Below are 22085 nucleotides of genomic sequence, written 5' to 3' on the forward strand. Positions count from 1 at the left end.
CTCGGATCTGGATCCGGGTTTGGATTTCACCAAATTGGAATAAATTTATTCCGTGTCACACACTCAACATGTCCAAGTTTCATCCGAATCCGTCCACAACTTTTTGAGATATCGTGCTACATATCGTTTTTGGCCTTATCTCTCAATGGTGAAGAATCACTTAAAATTCTAGTAGCCAGATCCGTATCCGGATCGTCACCAAAATCTAATCATTTTGTCCTTGTCACACACCCAAGATGTCCACTAATTTTTGTCCGAATTTGTTTACAATGTCTTGAGATATCCTGTTCACAGATAGATAGAAAAACAAACATCAGTGAAAGCATCACCTCTGGCCACATATGGTGCAGAGGTAACAAAGGAATTGATTACGATTGCTGGTGCGGAGATAGGCACAGTATAGTGCTGTATGTGCTGCATCGTCTCAGTTACCACCTTCACGGCAACAACGCCGCTGATTTGCAATTATATGTGTCAAGTCGAAACTGTCCACAATAATCATTATTCTCCATCAATTGACGCTTTCGCATCATCATTAAACGTGCACAAGAAACAACAAAAGGTTTGTGTTGAGAGATAACCATCACAACTCAGCTCAAAAACCGCGATTGGTCCAAATTAAACCCCGCGAGAGCTAAATCGGCACATAACAGATTGCCTGCGATAAGTCTAAAACCCGCGATATTTAAGGGTTCGTTGTGTACATATATATTGGCAGTGTTGACAGTTGCTAACTTGCTTAACCTTCAGTATGACCATCAACAGGGCTCAGGGCCAAACACAACAGCGTGTTTGGAGTGTACTTGCGTGAACCTGTATTTACAATGGCCAGCTCTTTGTTGTTAGGTCCCATGTCTGTCATCCACAAAACATTCATTTTCCAATTGCAGATGAATGTTGTTGTTTCGTATGCAGCCTGTGGCTGTTGGTTGCATCATTTCTGGAAGCGCAGCTATGCCGCTGATGAAGTGCTCATGGTACTAGTAAGCTGGTGCTCATTTTGCCGACCTCAGAAGGATTGCAGGCTGAGTCAACCCACCTGGTGTTATTTCAACACGACAGGGGCTCAAACTCAAGACTAATATCTTCAGCCAGCCACCTTAACCATTAAGCTGACACCAGGCTTTGCAGATGAATGCGTGAACAAAACAAAAAAGGTGGTTTACAAAGAAATTTCGAAATTATTTTGCATTCTGTTGACTGTCACAGATCCCCTTCATGCCATGCAAATATTTTCTCGGAATAAAAAGGCGACCAAAGGCTGTATTCAATGGTGCAGTCAAAATTTGTCTGCCATTTCATAACCTTCCAAGAAACGCTGCAGTGGGCTGATTGTAATGCATTACTTAAGCATAAAGAGATAACATAACGTTGTAAGTAACACCGAATTCTCAAGGCTGAATCGTGTGAAAATACAGAATTATTGCCCATAATCATCATCAACAAATGACAACTGTGGGATCACACAAAACGGTGCTAACTCCCGGCAATGCAATACAGCTCACTGAAGAGTCCTTCTCATTTGTTTGGCACCAACGTCAGTTCCTAGTACAGCTTGCATTTGACATGACGATAAATAAATCAGGCTGAAGATCAAACCTTGAAAAGAAGTGGAGTGCACCTGCATGACCAAGTTTTTACACATGGCCAAATATATGTTGTTGCTCCACAGGGAACCCAGTGTAGAGTCACCAGCAGAACTCAGACATATATGATGTGTGCAACAAAGACGTTGGCGGAAATACATGGATCTCAGTCTCGGCACCATGAGCCCTTTATTGTGATGGATCTCAGTTTTGGCACCATGAGCTCTGAATTGAGATGGATCTTGGTCTCAGCTATGGTGGATCAGTGTCCAGTGATGTTTTTATGTACAACTTTTTAAACCTCCACAGATGCTCCAGCACTGTCAACACATTTCCTTCATTCGACTGGCACATTAGCTGCTGCCAATCGCAACTTTTTTTTTTTCAAGAATGTTGCTGAGAACATTGGTTATTTTCTCCTCCAGTTCGTCAAGGTTTTTTGGCTTCATACGATTGGACACTTGATCATTTGCATTTTGTTTCATTAAAATCAGATCATAAATATAGCTCTGCAACAATTCAAAATTGGGTATTGACTTGTCATCCACCCTGTATATAGTGATGGTCGTTAGCCCAGATAACTCCAGATGGCATGACGAGATGTTGAACGACCATGATTGCCTTTCACACCATTAACCTCGTGCCGGTTCCCAGGTCGAAAGCCATGTTACTGTTGCAGGTGAGCTTACCATTAGGATCTGGTATCATGCCGACGGTCACGTGACAGATCTTAATTGATTGGCTGAATGGAACCAAGTCACGTGCTGCGATCTTATCTTCAGCCGAACCTCTTGATCAATTGATCGTTCACTTGCCATATGCCACCAACAAGATAAACACAATGAGTCAAGACAGGATCATGTTTTAAGCATGTATTAAAACAAAATACACATACTTACAGGCCAGAGTGCATATATGCACAGCCAAAAAGCAAGGCATATATTTACATGGTAAAAAGATGTTCCCGTTGCCCCTACGTACACATAACTGTCCTCAGCTGTCTAATCATTCAACTTATCACTGTAACATTTGGACTCAGCTTTCATTCGAGATGAGAAAAAGATATAAGTGAGAGGGAAAGAGAGAGATGGGGTGTAGCTCGCACCCCGCCACACATGGTGACAGCCAGATGAGCTGATGCAGCCCAACTGACTGATATGGTGTCTGGTCCTCGACTCCCTTTGCCCCACAGTGCAGTTCTGGCCTTGCGCAGCATGTCCCATCACTGCCGTTTCTCACTCGTACGCATCTCCGCTCCAACACATCCCATTCGCACACCCAGAGGAGTGACCCTGCGCAGCGTGCAGACCCGGGAAAGACAATGATCCAAACTAAGTCGGTCTCCCACAAAAGGACCCTGAGACAAACCCTACATTACGACGGACTAAACAGGATGAAGAGAGAGACTATCGAGACGAGCTTGGACGGGGACTCTTAGACTCTTGATGAGACTCTGGGATGAGACTACTACTCTCTCGACTCTCTGAGACCCCTGAGATTATTCCGAATCCAGATGAGACTCTGGACAGCTCGTGTGTGTCCCTTTTTATGACGTATTTCCCCCCCCCCACCCCATTCCCCGCCATTGCACGCCCCCCCTCAATCTTGTTGGAGGAGTCGTGAAGGTCAAGGGGCCACTCGCCTCACACGACTGACATGCCAAATTGCTTGTGGCTGGTGTTGCCTCCATACTGGTGTTGTGTATTTGGGACGTGTAGTGTTTAAATTCCAACTTTTAGCGCTTGTCACAAGTTGATGAACATTTATGGGCCATCTATCAAGGCAAAGCCGATAGGATGTGGCCTGGCCAGTTTGAGCCGGTTTCAAGGGCTAATGAGGGTGTGAAAGAAGGAAGGGAAGGCATTTCTACATTGTAAAGTGTATGCAAAAGATAGAAGTGAAGGCATTACAGATGTGAAAAGAACATAAAAGGGCATCTATCAAAAACATACACAACACATATCTATCCACATGTAAAACAGTGCACTTAACTAAACAGATACTGTGAAATAACTATCGTTATATTTAAAGATGCATTATTTACCCTTCAGGACCCAAAGCCACAACAATATAAATAAATAAAGTATATTATTGTGGTGACATGATCGGGGGTAATGGGTGTATTACAGCCAAATTCTGTCATCTTCCTATATAAAACACAGTGTATTTGTGTGTTTGTGTGTTCGTCTGTCCCCATTCATAAGGACGACTGAAGAAGGATTTTAAAGGCCAATCTTTTACCACGACTGTGTGTTCACTATGGTCTATTTTTCAGGGTAAAAAACCATGAAAAACATTTTCCATAAAGGAGTAATTATGTCTCTTCTTTTGGAAATGTAGATGGTAACTTGCAATTGGGCCTCAATGGTGGTGTATAAAAGCGTTTAAAAAAAACAACAATAAATACAAGGTGCAGGGAGGTGAAATTCACTGCACATGATGTGCAATGCACACAGAGTAAAACAAATATTCGTTTACATAAGTAGGATGTCTAATAAATAATGAAGATATCAATAATGAAGACGCAAGGCGGAGGCTTCAGACTTTGGCATGCTCATGAGGCTGTACCATTGAAATTAAACGTCCCAGAAGATAAATAAAATCGGTCACATTTATATATGTAGTGTTTTTAAAATAAGGCTTCTTGCTATGAAACACTATATCTCCCAGTCTCCTTGAATAAATTTAATAAAATAATTACAACCCATCAATTTTTGACAGGCTTTTGTCTTGTTAGTACATGTTTAGCCTAGGAATATCATATATGTGTGATAACGATAGGTCACGTGTGGAAGATTGTATTCAGAGATGATAATCATGATCGACCTCCCCGCCATATGTGTCTAAACCAGGGTCTCCAAATATTTTTGATTGTGGGTCAGAACCAGAATTCCCTCGCACCTTGTGGGCTACACAACCAAAGACATTTTAAACAAGAAAAATAGCAATCAAAAATTGCAGACAATCACCTGGACTTGTTTTGTGTGGTGTTTGTGTAGTTTTGTGTAGTGAATTTTGTGTACTAGTGTGTTACATAATTAACTTGAACTACGTTGTCGATGGCACACCATCGCATATTCCCGCGCGCACTGCTTTGTCCCATTAACGCTAGGTGAAATTTTATCTTGCAAAATGGATTGACTATTCTTTTCTATTTGATGTGCTTTATGACCAAATACTTACTATGTTTACTAAATCAGAAGTCATTGCAAGCATGTCAACATTTCATGAAACATTAATTTAACACTGTCCAGCAATATATAACTGTGCATCAATTTAATCATAGGAATGAACTGTGTATAATATTAATTATAATTATTCATAATCAATTAGATAAATACAGTAAAACCTGTGACTGTTTGTCACTCATGGGGGCCACATAAGTAAGTTCTTTATAAAAGAATTTACCATGTACAATGGTAAATACACTTAAAAAAAAAAAGCTATAAGACAATTTTTTTTTAATCGACCCCCATGACCCCAACCCCTCTGGCCTGGCCCCTTGGGGTCATATCAAAAATCCAAAAGTGTTGTGCACTTCCCCATAGTCTGGCAGCCAAATGGGATTTTAGGGGTATACATGGAAGTAGAGTATATACAATGTTTTTTTAATTGATTTGGGTCACTGAGACCATAAATATTAACAATCCACTTGATGACACCCTGTCACCATTGGGCATTTTGTCTAATTTGCATAAAACCAAGATTGCCGACCATTGTTCTATTGAATTTACTATAATTAAGATATCTCGGCTTCTAGAAGGGATTTTAAAACAATCTAAAATGTTTTAACGGGGCTTTAAGACATTAGGAACCCAATGGAATAACTTTTATTATGATTTGACAACTCCTTCATTTGCATAAATCCAATATGGCCGCCGTCAAACCTCTCGGGAGACCGGGTTCATGTCACCACATTCTGGATACAATTTTGGATACATTTTAAATGATTTGTTTTAGTGTTTTGAAAAAATAGAGGTCCCATATAATACATCTTATATTACAATTTAAATATATTAGCTTCATTTGCATATTCCAATATGGCCGTTGTCAATCTGTTAACATTTTGCTGTACTTTTTAATGACATGTCTAGTCGATAAGAGGCATGTGCACTGCTTTATTCTTGGGTGACAGGGACTGCCCATGCTCTCGACACAGTTTTGTGTTGTGTCCGTTTAACTCAGGACATGCATCACCAGATGTAATGTCTTTAATAAAGGCAAAGTCATTTACCTTAGCTCTCTCTTTTTGCAATGACATTGTAGGCCAAGAGCTTTAGAGGCAATACTACTCTCTTGGTAGCTTTCATGGGCATGTTTGGTTTCTTTGGTCCATTGTATCGTTGAATCTCCAGTTCATATTGAATTGGAGTTGGCATATCAGCTTTCTTCACACGGGGGATCGTTTGCTGCACAGCATCCTGTGATACAGATGTCTGTTGTGGCCGTGTCAGAGCTAAGGAATGTGTGGACAACTTTTCATTTTGAGAAGATATGTCCGCATCAAAGTTGTCAGCGACTGCCTGCACTAATGACAATCAAATAATGATCAATAAACTGCTAAAACTAAATCATAAATAAACTGCTAAAACTCATAAACTGCTAAATCATAATAAATAAACTGCTAAATCATAATAAACTGCTAAAACTAAATAATAAACTAAATCAAATAAATCAATAAACTGCACTAATGACAATTGTCATGCCTGCCCACATGACAATCAAATAAACCAGTCAGACTGGTTTCTGTGGTGGCTGCTACTGCGGCCGATTTCTTGAAGCGAAGAACTTCATCATATGAGCACGAGACTCCAAAATGATGCAGTTGTTTTACTATGTCCTTTGAGTCTTTCATAATCATACCTAGTGCAATCTGAAGTGTTGTTGGGATGTTCCTGAACAAACTGGTAACGATATTGGCAATGAGTATTGCTGGTAGAGTTTTGTCTAGTTTCGGCGATATTTTCGCTAGCAGATGAAATAGTGTGTCACTTACACAGTCTGCGGCACTGTCTTTGTCAATTCGGATGTCATAATGCCGTTTACTGTGCTTTACATTTTGGAGTTATTGAATGATCTTCTTTCCCAAACTGTTGATTGCACTATCTAGTTCACAATAGTCATCAGATGGAACCAGCTTTAGGAGACCCAAGGTTTTGCTTCTAAATACAACAAGGTTAGCTATGCCAGGAGACGATAGCACAAGGGGATCTTTACCAAAGTGATGTGAAAGTTGTTTCACCAATTGCTTTCGTGCCATCAGTCTGGTACCCCCATTGTCTTCATACAACTGGAACAACTCTACAGAGTTCCATATTTGAGAAAGGTCTTGACTAAGTTCGGTAACAAGCGCATTGAAAGCATCGTCATCTTGTCCAGCATGTGATATGCTTGCAGATGCATACTTGACCAATCTTTCGCCCAGGAATTTCGACATGCAATCAACATGGTAACGAGCATCGGCAGCATGCAAGTTACTGAGCGCTCCCAGGACACGTACTCTCACTTCGCTAGCCCAGCCATCATTTCGAGTGTCACATGTTTCAAGAATTAAGTCTTTGAATGATTTTGCACCACTACCTCGATCAGCGGTCCTGCATAAAACAGCACGTCTCCAGCGATCGGGGTGCTTTGGATCCTTTTCAATATTACACGGAAAGCCACAGAATATACAATGGTGCAGGAACTCAAAGTTAGATGCACCAGAACGTCGTTGTTTCTTTAATATACTTGCCGACTGTATATTAACATGTATATTTTATTTTATTATTTTTTTTTTTTTGTATACCTTGGTCGAGGCTCGTATGAGAGCTAACACACAACTCACAGCAAGGAGGCATGAGACAAGAGGGGCGGGAGTGGAAGGGACAAAACATTGGGGAACAGACACAGGTGAACTGTGGAAGGGAGAGGGATGGGGATGGGACGGGGAACATGGCGAGGGGAAGATGGACATTAAAGGGACTTTCAGGAAGGAAAGCAGGAGAATTGAAGGAAGTGGGCTGGGGTGGATTATCGGGGGTAGAAAAGATCGAGGATTTGGATGGGGGAAGATAAGAGGTGGTGGTGAACAGCTGTTTTGAAAGCCTGGAGGGAAGAATGGGAAAGAATAGAGTGGCGAAGTTTATTCCAAAGGCGGGAAAAAGAGGAATGAAAGAGTGAAGATGAGCAGTGATTCGTGATTTTGGTAGTTTTACCAGAAGGGGGTTGTTGGCGGACCTTGAGCGCCCTGTGGAAATGTGGTTGGGACAAATCACAGAGAGAGCAGGGGGGCAAGGCTGGAGAGGAGTCGGTAGAAGACAGAAAGACCACCGACCAACCTGCGGTGATTGAGTGAGAGGCCCAAAGACTCAGCTTCATTGCGGGAGATGCCAATGATCTTAAAAGCCCTGGTTTCGACAGCGTGAAGTCGAGAAAGGTGGGAGGCAGGAGCACCAGCCCAGAGGGGAGAGCAGTACTCCATCAGGCTACGGACAAAAGCTTTGTAAGTGGTCAGGAGCTCAAGAGGGCCGAGGAAGGACTTTGCACGACGGAGGATTCCCAGTCGGCGACTGGCTTTTGAGGCAAGGTTGGAAATGTGACTTTCCCAGGAAAGGTCATGGCAGATAGTGAGACCCAGAAGCTTGAAAGAAAAGACTTCTTCCAGAGGATTGTTGAGAAAGTGGATGGGGGGGTTTTGTAAATATGCCCACATTTGGTGGGATTCCTTGTCTTTTGAGGTGTTTATTTACCTGTTGTTGTGAAACATTATGTCGACACACAGTTTCTGTGACACGAATCGTAAGGTAACTGTTAGCGTCAAGTTTTTCTTGTAGCACCACATGTAGGCCATCACCATATTGTTTGCAACACTTAATGATTGTCTTTATTCTTGCACTCCCAGCAGAGCTCAAGTCTTTGGCACCAGGATCACATCCAAACTTCCACTTGAAATAGCACTCTTCTTCCTCCATATTTCTTTCACTGAAAATAGAATATATTACATTAGAAAAAACAACGAGACATTGAACTTTATACTTGTAGTGGTTTGCCACTACAAGGTTGTAACATCTGTATATCATAACGTACTAGTATAATAATGCCTGGATAGTCCAGCAGCCAACTAGCTTAACCTGGAAGTGGAGTATATGCAATTTTTTTTGGTTGATTTAGGTCACTGAGCCCAAAATAATAATTAGATAACGTGGTGACATGAAACCGGTCTCCCGAGAGGTTTGACGGCGGCCATCTTGGATTTATGCAAATGAAGGAGCTGTCAAATCATAATAAAAGTTATTCCATTGGGTTCCTAATGTCTTAAAGCCCCGTTAAAACATTTTAGATTGTTTTAAAATCCCTTATAGAAGCCGAGATATCTTAATTATAGTATATTCAATAGAAAAATGGCGGCAATCTTGGTTTTATGCAAATTAGAAAAATGCCCAAAGGTGACAGGGTGTCATCAAGCGGATTCTTATTATTTATGGACTCGGTGACCCAAATCAACCCAAAAACATTGTATATACTCCACTTCCAGGTTAAGCTAGTTGGCTGCTGGACTACCATACATACAGTATATCTACTTTGTCCCAAAGTTTCAAGTTCCTATTTCAAACGGTGAAGGAGGAGTTACAGGGTAAGACAGATGGACGTATGGACGGACGGACGGACGGCGGAGACAATCACAATATTCCTGCTTTTCTTCGAAAGCGTGGGAATAATAATAAACATAATTAGAACTGCCACTTTATAATGGCTTGCAGTGAGGACTGGGTACCAAGACGTCCCACCCTTGATGCAGCCCCGCTTTGATCAGACACTTGACCCTGACCCATAAAGCACGTGCATTCAATTGAATTCAGAATGAGATTAAAATAAATTCAATTCAAATTAATTGGAATACCAAATAGGTGCAGTCCAGCATTGGAGTCATCAGAAGGAACCTGAACAAGCAAAAAGCAAAGGTGGAGTCATTAGGAGGAACCTGGATGGGATTTGGGTTTCAACTGCTACTCCTCTACCCTCAAACCCATTCAGGCACAACCAAGTGGGCCTATTCAAAAAAAATGAAAATCAAAAAGAACCCAGGTTCAAAACATTAAATAATTCTAGCTGCCACACTATGTTTCTGATCAGGTTTATATTTAAAACATGCATTCCACATCACTACTCGATCAGAATTGTGAAGTTTCATGTCCATCAATGAAGCAGGTGAAGAGAAAGAGTTTTTAAAAAGATTTTCGTTTAATCCAATATGGCTGCCAGACCATGTGACCTATCAATTATATTCGTAAACACGCCGGCATCTCCAAGATGTGGGGAACGTGTGTAAAGTTTCCCCTCAATTTGTCCAGCCGTTCTGAAGGAGTTTTTTTTATTAATGGTTTTAGGGTAAATCCAATAGGCTGCAAAACCATGTGACCAATGACATCATAGGGTGGGAACGTTTTGTTCCTCATGGATAGGCAGTCATACCTGTAAAGTTTCACCTCGATCTGTTCAATCGTTTTGGAGATTTTTGAAGGGTTTTTTTTGCGAAAATTAAAATGGCTGCCAAACCACGTGACCAATGTCATCAATTATTTTTCTGTTGACCAATTTATAACGAGATGATCCTCAAAAATGTTCATACTGATCGGATTAGCGTTCTACGTACGGTGCGGTTTTGGAGATCGAGAGGTCCAAAGTTTTTTCCTTTTTTCCAACATGGCTGCCAAACAACGTGACCTATGACGTCACGATTATCATTAAAATATTCTTAATGAGTAATTGCTTCGATGGTGAAAATTTTGTGTCAATCCGATAAGTGGTTGCAAAGAAAAACCATACTCACGTTCTGTGTGGACAAACAAATCGCCAAACAAACGGAACAAAACGCAATGCACTCTTCTCTGGCAAACTAACGTTTTTCTCTTCGACAATTAAGATCGTTAATCATGAGTATTACAGTAACTTACAGTAACCTACAGTCACTATATCCTACATGGGGAGATAAATAGATGCAGATGCACGTCCATCCAACTTTGTGACAAGATGAGCACTGAGGAACATGGCCATGGGTAGTGGAGATGATGAGGAGGTGGCCAAAATATTTTTTTAGCATGTGCACGCCATAAATAAAGCACGTGCACGCCAAAAATATTTGAAACTATAAGGGCACTCGGTAACCGGGCGTAGTGGCGTGCGCCTGTAATCCGGCTACTCGGAGGCTTGGGTTGGAGGATCGCTTGAGGACGGGAGCTCTGCGCTGGGCCGCGCTATGAGAGGGTGTAGGGAAGCTCGGAATCATGGCGAAACTCAATCCTTATCCCTGTGTCGTAAGATGCGACCAGGATTGCGTCAGGAAGGGCATCCGGCGTAAAACCTATGCCAAACCAGTATGCGGATCATAACGGATGATCTGCTGTGGCGACCCCTAACGGGAGCAGCCAAAAGACGAACAACAACATAAGGGCACTCAGTAGAGTGCATACCTCTGCCACATCATGCCTAATCCACGAGAACATATCGGGCCCAATACATTTTTGAAATATCATGCGAAACAGAACTATATCGTTTTTGGCCCGATCTCTCAATGGTAAAGAATCACTTTAAAAATTAAATAATTCTCGTCTCCAGATCCAGAATCGGATCTTTACCAAACTCGAATCAATTCCTCATGGTCACACACCCAACCTGTCCACCAAGTTTCATGCGAATCCGGCGACAACTTTTTGAGATATCGTGCTACTATTAGTTTAGCCCTCAATCTCAAAGGTGAATAATCACTTTAAAAATTAATTATCGGATCCAGATTTTTCTCAGCGGTTTCAATAAGCGGTTTTTAATTTTTTCCAATCAGCATTTTCAGAGATATAATGTTTTAATTTTTTTTTGCGTTTAATCCAAGATAGCTGCCATAGCACATGACATCACAATTATCATTTAAAAAAATATTTTCCTTGGGGGGGGGCAGGGGGAGGGGTCTCTCCTACTCTGAAAATGTGTCAAATCGTTCAAGTGGTTGCTGAGAAAACAGAGAAAACTAGCATGGGCAGATGTACATACGTACAGACAACCCGAAAACATAATGCCACCTTCGACTTCGTCAAAAAGCTCGGCACGTAGCGTTTGTGGTCCAGTACATGAGAGTTGGTTGAGGAATTCAGGCATGGTGGGACGATTGGCGGCAGCTCGGATGAGTGGCATGATAAGGTCTGAAGGAGCCAGACACGAGTACACCCAGGCAGAGCTATGAAGTCAGAACGTGTCCGACAGGCACATCTCGCCCCGCAGAGAGAAGCCCGCCTTCTCGTTCTCACTTTCCGTCACCCTGACTCCTCCAGAACCCATGCAGGCATTGCATGAGAAGGTTGTTCCCTTTGTCCTTTCCCCTCAGTCTTAGCTATCTGTCTTGTGAGTGATTTGAGGTTACCACATTAAGCCGATCGAGTTATCATGGGTGCAGGGGAAGTTATAATGACTTGTGTACATTTGGTGAAATACGTGCCTTCTCTCTCTTCCCAGTTCTCCCAATACCCTTTTATTATTGATTAAAGCTGTTTGTCATTATTGATGTGTGGCCTGGTAGGCAGTTTGCAATTGAGATGATAACCACGGTCCCAGAATTTGAGTAAACCCACAACTGTTGGAAATTGCGGCGAAGCCCTCAAAAGGAGGCTGTAAATCAACACCGGTTTGTTTTGGGTACATCACTCGGCACTCATCCTATTAGATTGCTCAATCTGCTGTGGACAACAGATTCTCCTAAGAGATTCTATCCATCGGAAACTGAAGTAAAGATCTGCTCAGCACTCCCAGCGGACGACATGTGATCTCTATAGACTCTCCATTGCTAAAATGGGGATCATGCGAGTGGTAGATTTAATCTCTGGTCCACCCAGTGGTTCACCATAGCAAGAGAAAGCTCTAATGACTGGCTGACTGTCGTACTTTCTTGGTGTGCTAGAAAGTTGCAATTTAGATACTGATGTAATTTGAAGCCACGATTCCAGAAAAACTCACAACAGTTTCAACGAAAATATCCGTAACCAAAAGTCGTCTGGAGGAGTACTCATGGAGGGTCACATGACTAAAGACAAGAGTTGTCTGATGCTCTGGAAACCCTGGCTTCCCTTTTGCAGATGACATTACACTGTCATATAGTACTCCATCCCTCTGCTCGGCAAACAGCAGCTGCGTTTCTCTCGGCTGACGTGGAAATTATTAGAATCTGGTCTGATAAGTGGAACATCTCCTTCAAGTCTGGAAAATCTAAGATTCGCACCCTATTGCTCACGAATGATCATTAACTATTTATTTCATTCGTCATCCACTGCAAGAGATTGTCTCTTTAACGTCTAGGCTTCACCATCAGGCATGACCTTTCCTTGGCCGACCAAAGAGCAAAGCCAGCCTCTAAAGCCAGCAACAGACTGGACATCCTCTGTTGATCTAAATCTTGCCTTGGAAACTCCTAGCTACTCAGTCGACACAGTCTCTGTCCGTAGCTCAGTGGAGTACTGTTTTCCCCTTTGGGCTGGCACCCCTGCCTCACACCTTGCCCTGCTTGATGCTGGAGAAAGCAAGGCCCTCAAAATCATTGCAATCTCCCGTGATGACATGTCTATCTCGGCCTGTTATTTTTGCATCACAGGCAGGTTGGTGGTCTTTGTATTTTATGGCCTCCTTTTTGGTCATCCATTCTCTCCCCTTTCATGGCTCTGTTATGTATATGTATATGTATATATATGTATATGTATATATATATATATATATATATATATATATATATATATATATGTGTGTTGGTTGCTGGTATAACATATATAACAGCATATATAATAATATATAGTATAACATATATAACTGGTATGTATATATAACAGCTTGGTTGCTGGTAGACGAGGTATGCTTTGTGCAGAAACTTGGGAGGGACAGAACCAAGAGAGGGCAGAGGTGCAAGACCAAAAAGGAGACAGTAGAATACATAAAGGTCACCAACCTATATGTGAAAGAGCTTGTGGGGCATGGAGAAAGGAAGTATTGCCAAAAACTGCCGATATCTGTTTATAAAGTTTCATCACCTGTATTTTAGGGGTGTTCATTTTAACTGCTCCACATTCCTTGGAGGGCTGGTCATATTTACCCTTGCTAGAGGAGAGGGTATTGCATTCGGGTCCGTTTATTTGTCTGTTGGGTGGTCGCTAGACTACCACTATTCTCAGGTTTTACGTCTGTCTGTTTGTTTGTATGTAATGGACAGCTCTGGAGGCCAGAGGAGTCAACCGATTTTGATGAAACTTTACTGGTAGGTTCATACCAGGATCTAGTTGTATGTCTTTGAGCAGCGTTGCTATGGATGCCACCGTTGCCTAGCAATGGGACTTTGAAATTTTTGAAAAAATCCAAAAAATATTTTTTAATATTTTTTTTTTCAAAAATCTGCTTCTGTGCTTTTATGTGCACTATAATCAATCTCTTTGTCAAAAACTGTATGACTAGTATGCAATTATGTAGCGACCACCCATTTCGCCTACCGGCTTGTTTGTCTGTTTGTCTGCACAGAATGTGAGTATGTGCGTTAATTTGTTTAGACCTTTAGCCACTCAAACCTAAGACCCTTTGAGATGCCGAAAGCTCTTTGAGCCCCATAAGACCCTTGATAACCCTAAGACCCATATAAGACTCCTAAAACCCTCAAGTCCCTTAAGGCCATTTATAACCCAAATATCCTCTCGACCCCCTTAGACCCTCGATACCCTTTGACCTCTTTATAATTCTTAGACCCTTTAGAGTCCCTCAGTCCCTTAAACTATTTTCTACCCTTTCGATGCTTTTAGACGTTCACACCTTTCATACCTTTTAATACCCTGTAAACTCCTTTGACCTTTAAACCATTTTTACACGTTTTAAGACCTTTTAGACCCCTTCACGTAATTCCGATCCTTCAGACCTGAAATTAGACCCATTTCGACCCTTTAGACCTATTCAGACCTTCGCACCTTTAGACAATTTCATTTGGCCTTTGCAACTTTTCAGACCTTTGACCTTTTCACATTTCCAACTTGACCATTTAGACCTTTTCATTTGCAATCAACCACCTTTAATTTGGTACACCCTTCCATTTATTTGCCACACAAAATACACGATCAAACAAGTCCTGGCAAGGGTCTGCAATCTCTGATTGTTCTTTCCAGTTAACCTGCGCTTTCGATTGATCAGATCATGAACCATGTTCTACACAGAGTGTCGGTTCTGCTGAAGCAGTTTCTTTGGCTGGGATTACAATCCTGAATGGGTCGCCACTCCGACGCAGGAAATCAGGGCAGGGATTTGTAATTTTCTCAGGGTGCTGGTGTAAGCTCGCCTCCTCTTCGCAGAGGGCACCGTGGGATCTTTAACCTCCACAAACTAATGCTTGCAGATGGGACGCCCAATTTATCGTCCATCCGAGGGATGGCGCACACATTGATGAATCTCCTTACCTGTGAAACACTGGGATGACAGTTTATTGCAGAGTCGGGATTCAAACCCAGGCTACACAGCTTAGAGGCGAGTGTACATACCTGTAGATCATCATGCCAGCTCTGTGTTTTAGGACTTTTTATATTCCTGTTATATTTTAGGGGCTGTTCGTGTTTTTATGTTTCCCACCGTATGTCATGAAGATATTTTATGTTATGAACAGTTAGAGCTGTTCATATTCATGTTTAACCTTGAAAACCCCAGAATGAAATAGCTGCGGAGCAAGACTCATTTTCGAACTTCATATGCGGTATTATAGTGGGGCAACTTAGCTAAATATAGCATAACAATTGTGTATTTTGTGAGGAAAGCAGCAAATTTGTCACACTAGTAGCCTAACATATTATGAACAGATTTGGATATTGGGCCATCTCAAATTCAGCCGCTGATGGCTGTGGCAGCCATTTTCCACTGCCATCAAAAATTTTGAGATGGCCCAATATCCAAATATGTTCATAATATGATCGGCTACTGGTGTGCCAAATTTGGTGCTTTCCTCACAAAATGCAAAATTGTTATGCTAAGTTGCCCCACTATTACTGAAAGCTGCAAATGTCTGTTTCTAAAGTTTCATCACCCGTGATTTAAGGCCATTCATTAAATTCTTAGTAACATGAAGTATTGTTCCGCATGTTCAGTGGGGTGCCGCTGATGTTGAACATCATGAAGTACCGATCGTGTACAGCCTTTTGGCTGCTGGTAGCATCATTGGTTTGGGGCCGCACCCTCATTTCGTCGACAACGGAAGGATGACAGGCTGAGTCAACCCCCTGGTGTTAATTCAGTGGCTGACAGGGCTCAACTCAGGACCAGTGTGACCACTCTTTGGCTTTTTTCACAAGATCTTGGCTATTCGTTGTTCACCTTGACATCTTGGTTTTCTATAGGTTTTCTATTATCATCGCTTTTCCTAAACCTTGTGAATTCTTGGCTTTTTTCATTGGCTCACCTTGACATTTATGAAAATGAGGAGTGGTCACACTGCTCAGGACCCTTGGATCTCAAGCCACCACTCAAACCGCTAAGCCAACACCAGGCTTATCATGAAGTTATCCAATTGAAATGACCATTCTGCACATTTGGCTTGGCAATTGCAGTGGTGGTGCCCAGCCCGAAACTGGCAATCACGGATTCCCTCCCCGGTGGACACCTCTTCGGTGCAAGACTTGACAAAACCTGAACAGTGTAACAGCTTAACAAATTCTCAGCACTTTCAAAGCAGGACAGTGTGATTTCCCTCTAGCGTGGATAATAACGGGCGATAAAAGTTTGTTACGCATTTATCGAAGCAACAAATTGTAGTCTAAGAATTAGAGGAACAGTCTGTTAAATGAACACCTGTTCTTGCGTAAACACCCGTTCTCCAAACGTATTCAAATCTCGTAGGCAAATGCACATCTCCATTGCGTCCTTTCCATGGCAGTCATGGCGATTCATTCATCGTGAGAAGTTCAGTCGGTCATTTTTCAGCAACTCCTGGCAACACATGGAAATGAGTTGGGGGGTGGATGTGTGTGGTTGGTGGTGACAAGGTTCGGGATGTGGCGGTTGTGATCCTGGGCGCGGCGGTGGCAGGGGGAATTTCTTGAGGAGGGATTAAGGAAACAGCTGCTGCAGACGCTGTTCTCACCTCCTGCCTGGGAAAGAAGCAGTTTGTCCGGAGCCTTCAACACCCTTGCGTGGAAATCCACAAGCAGGACCATTTAAAACATCCAGGCCCCTCCACGAGTTAATTTAAATTTATTCTTGCTGTTTGACATTACCGGTGTCAGCCAGAGGCCTCTATTAGGTGTGATGATCCAGTAAGATCATTAGGGTACTGTGCACTGACAGCCTGTCATTTTTCATCGCTTTTCCCCCTTTCTCCAGCCGCACTCTCATAAATAATTCCATTTGATGGCAAACGCGCTCCGTACTGACCTTGTAGCATGCAATACAGCCTTATGCGAAGCATTAGCAGCCAGACAGCCGCCCGAGCTAAATAGCACGGTGATGCTTTGAAAGGGCTGCCTGTTATGCATTACTCTCAATCACCGGAGCAGCCGGAATGAAGAAAAATCCTGCAGATTAGGCACATCGTACGGATGGCTTTTCACCATTTTATGTTGCATTTGTCAAACGCTCAACGCCAGAATAATCAGATAATGCCAAATGGGCGTAAAATAATCATTTATCTTGCGCTGATGGTCGCTCGCTTTAATTTCCTCTTCCAGAGCCGTATCCCCGCGGAGAATGGCGCTTTTTTTTAGTACACATTTTAAAAATCCGTCGTCTCACTTCGACTGTTTGACGTCTTAAGCACCTCGAGCGGACGCGGGATTCGGGGGACCCCTCGGCACCTTTGTGTGCAAGCACTTCTGCACTACACTATGTATATATATATATATATATATATATATATATATATATATATATATATATGTATGTATGTATATATATGTATGTATATATATGTATATATATGTATGTATATGTATGTATATATATGTATGTATATATATGTATGTATGTATGTATATATATGTATGTATGTATGTATATATATGTATGTATATATGTATATATATGTATGTATATATATACATATATATATATATATACATATATACATATATATATATGTAATATATATATGTATATATGTATATATATGTATATATATATATATATATATATATATATATATATATATATATATATATATATACACAGATGCTTGTGAGTGTGCGTAAAGTTCAGCTTTTGCGAGATCGTTTCTGCAATGCAGGCTCTTCTCATGCTGAATGATCCTTAAGGTGTGTATGTGTGTGTGTGTGTGTGTGTGTGTGTGTCATGAGCCTTAAAAACGTCGAGGAAGGAACGGATGGGTCAGACAAGATGTGGCGTTGACCTTAAACTTGACGGAGTTGTATAACGTTCGGCCAAAGCTGCAGGTCCATGGCGAGTGAATGTTTACGAACCATGGTAAATTAAATAAATAAATCACCACCAATAATCTCGAAAGCGTTTCATCATCCACTCGACGGGAACGGGTTAACGACGACATAGCCGGGGAGTGGGGGGTGGGGGGGAAGGAGGGTCGCACTATTCAAATGATTCATGTAAACGAGCGAACAGAATGTCGAAATTCTGCGGACGTATTATATAGATGAGACAACGTCACCGCTTTTCAAAAATTATTTTCAAGACGCGTTTTTCGTGGGGATTGCCCCACAGTCGGATCGTTTGTTTTTATTAAAGTTACATTTTTTTGTGACTCGTGCACACGTCATAAAGGAAATGCGTCATGGCGTTTATTTTCATGCCAAGTGTGAACGCGCTGTGGATTTGTCACAAGGTGCAGCATAGTGCCTCCTGTGGTGGTGCCATTTTGATGTGCTGACGTGCATTGAACATGCTGATTTATATGTAAAATTAAATGCACTGCATATTCCTGGTGTAAACTGTAAAGTACAAAGAAAGATATCCAGATCGTGGAAAGACCTGTGTTGTGCGGTTTCATCCACGAGTATGGTGTGGATTCATGTTTAATAAGTGCCGTGCTCCATTGGCACACGTGTAACGTGCACGGTAAATTGTCCTTGGGAAGCCCGCTGTGACATCCACCCATTAGGACCATTAAAAAATTAAGGAAATCCGATGGGCTTGAAATTACGGTAATTCCGGTGCTCATGCGCACCTCACGGCATAGCGCGTGCTGCGAGGCAGGACGGGGTGGTTGGTGGTGGTGGGAGGTTGGGAAGAGTGCGAGGGGGGGGGTGTGGAGGAGGAAAGGGGTTTGGGTGGTTTGAGAGTAGAGAGACTTCCTGAAATGTTTTACAACCGCGCATGTTTTATTGCATCATGCACAATGGTCTCTTGGAGCTTGGCTTTGAAAAACCGTGACGTTTTTTACACGTGGAATCATTTTCACATATTAAATATTTTTATACATTCCGGTAAATCCGGTTTCACTGTCACCCTCCGCAGTTGATATATATCGATATATTTATTGAAAATAAAGACCAATTACTGCACCGCAGTCCCAAGAAGGAAGCCAGACGGAACACACACACACACACACACACACACACACACACACACACACACACACACACACACACACACACACACACACACACACACACACACACACACACACACACACACACACACACACACACACACACACACACACACAGTATATTATGTACTAGTAAATACTCACAAAAGTTATTTTATTTGAAGTTATAACCTTAACTTATGAGCAATTGAATGATTTCCCAACTGGCCGGATCAAAGATCATCAGCTGTGAACCGTTTTTCATCGAGGTTTCGATCCTTTCAGCCCAGAACCTCTTCAAGCAGCAGATCCACAACCCAGGTCGCCGGTCCACACCAGTAGATTACTCAACATCAATTAAATGGACCCACAACCTCAAAGTTGTGTTCAGACAGTCAACACAGCAATGCAATATCCTCATTCAAACTTATTTAATTATTAGTTTTATTTAAAGTATTACTTACATTTGAATAACTTTAATCATACACCACTTTATATGACAATATATTAAGCGATAAAACGCTTCACCTTGAGACATGTCCAGTCTAACCATAGACTCAAACTGTCATTAACAACCAATTTTAACATTCTGCACTGCATATCCCAGCAACCATCAACATATATTTTAATGCTTATTTGTAATGTACTTTATAAATAACTAATTTATTTATATATATATTTTATTTTATTTATTTATGTATTTGTTTATTTATATTTTATCTAAATACCTCCTTTATTGAATACACACACACACACACACACACACACACACACATACACATACACACACACACACACACACGCACACACACACACACACACACACACACACACACACACACATACACATACACATACACATACACATACACATACACATACACATACACATACACATACACATACACATACACATACACATACACATACACATACACATACACATACACATACACATACACATACACATACACATACACATACACATACACATACACATATATATATATATATATATGTTCAACCAATAATATTCATTATAAAATTTACCTCACTAAAATAATTCATTAATTATTATTATTATTATTATTATTATTATTATTATTATATCAAATGCAGTGCAATAGGAACTTATTTACACAAAAACCAACCAAACTGAGACATTCTCACAAGACCTTATCAAATAATCAGCCAAATAGCCTCTGTTTAACATGATGGAAAAAATTATTCTCAGCATGTTCCACAAAATCATCCTTGACTGAACAAATTCTTGCAAATCTAAGCTGAGACGTAATCCATTTTAATTGATACATTGCCACATGAAAAGGTGTGCAAGATTACCGGGAAACTGAAATCATCAACTTTATGATATGCACTTGTAGTAAAACCATTCTGTCTAACTCTAACCAACATATCCAGATATGTAGCAACTGTAACATCATTACCACTCCTGCTTGCAATCAAGCTATCTGGATAAATCTTGTGAAGCTGCCTATCAAAAAAATTAAAGTTAACCACACATATAATCTATATATAACAACATGCATGAGATGATATTTTAGCTAATCCTAATTTTTTTTTCTCCTTCATCAGTTTCTACATAAATGAAAATTCACAGAAAATAAGAAAAATGTCTGCTGGTTGGGGGCTGCAATTCCCACCCATGGGAATACCCTTAACCTGTTGTAACATTATCCCACAAAAAGACACAAAAGTAGAAAATTAAATTAAATTAATGGCATCCTTAAATTCTGCTTATCAAAACAATGAAAACTTGAGTATTTCTTTTTAGAAGAGAATGCTCTATCAAACCTGACACAAAAAATTTTTATCAAAAGAGTGAAAAAAAACCTTGTCAATCACTTTGAGGAGTGAATCCCTCACTCGTACGAAATACAAATTTGTATCGAAAGTTGAAAAATCCAAAACTTCAACTGACTTGATATTGAGGCATCTAATTTTATCTAAGAACTCTAAAGAATAATTAATGTTCCAGAAAGTGTTAATACCAGAATTCTTCTCAATTGCAAAACAATATTTCCTGAACTGTTCTCTCTCAACTTCTAAGCCCGAGTTAACTATAACCGATAACTGTTTGGTGGAACACTGCCTGGCACCCACTATAAATCTATACTTGTACGGGTTCTTATGGAGCTTAGGAATCCAGAAAAGCCGAGGAATACAAAGATTTATCTTTTTACATTAAATACCAGAATTATTAACTAAAACTTCCTGATGCTCAGAGATAATACATTGGAGCGACTTATGACAAGGAACATATGTGCTATTTCCTGAATGAGTGAAAGCAACTGTATCAATGCTGAACTCTCTTAATCCTCTACATAAAACTTTTTACAAACCACAACAAAATTATTAGCAGTTTTATCTGTTGGAGCTATTATGTAGCTATCATGGAGATTCCGAATGTCTTCACAAACACTCGGCTTGTTCAACACTGGTTTGGACTGACCCAGTGAAAGGAAGCCCGACAACTAAAAAACTTAATCCAATTATCCAGGAATTCCACAACTCTGTTAAACCATGCATTGAAACTGTCTACAGATAACTTAAACTTGGTGTGCATTTTGTTAACAAAATTAGACACAGAATCCACAATTGAAGACCTAATGCAGCTCCAAGGTTGAGTTACTGGTTCCCTATATTTAGCTCTCAATTTCATCAGATCCATAATATCACTATTACCAATTGTATTCAAATCTCCAGAAACTACGTGTCCACAAGGACCATATAAAAAAGGGGAAGATCAACATGAACAGTCGGTTTCCAAAATGTCCTTTACTATATCTACACTAAGAGTTTAAAGACATTTACTACAATTGAAGGATTGTCCAATGCTCTTATTGAAAGTGAAATAAACCTTCAATGGGGTTCGCTCCCTAACTTTATTTGGTAATAAACTCTCTCGACACTCGCATCCCTAAAAATAGAATGAAGCCGAAGCCTATCTACCT

General features: G+C 40.9%; 1 long non-coding RNA gene across 2 annotated transcripts in view; it reads right to left on the reverse strand.

Annotated features, from left to right (window-relative positions):
• Positions 1 to 7903: 7903 nt before the first annotated feature.
• Positions 7904 to 22085, reverse strand: part of LOC147014338 (uncharacterized) — a 36773-nt gene continuing 22591 nt past the window's right edge. Inside the window, exons 2-4 of one of the 2 annotated variants that reach the window (XR_015050735.1) lie at positions 16410 to 16547; positions 9469 to 9508; positions 7904 to 8549 (exon numbers count right to left, since the gene is read on the reverse strand). This is a non-coding gene — a long non-coding RNA (uncharacterized LOC147014338). The remainder of the gene's footprint in view (positions 8550 to 9468; positions 9509 to 16409; positions 16548 to 22085) is intronic. The other variant, XR_015050734.1, reaches the window with a different exon arrangement.

The sequence above is a fragment of the Eptatretus burgeri genome, chromosome 13, assembly GCF_056783735.1.
Source record: "Eptatretus burgeri isolate ZD-2024b chromosome 13, Ebu_testis_v1, whole genome shotgun sequence".
Classification (NCBI taxonomy): domain Eukaryota; kingdom Metazoa; phylum Chordata; class Myxini; order Myxiniformes; family Myxinidae; genus Eptatretus; species Eptatretus burgeri.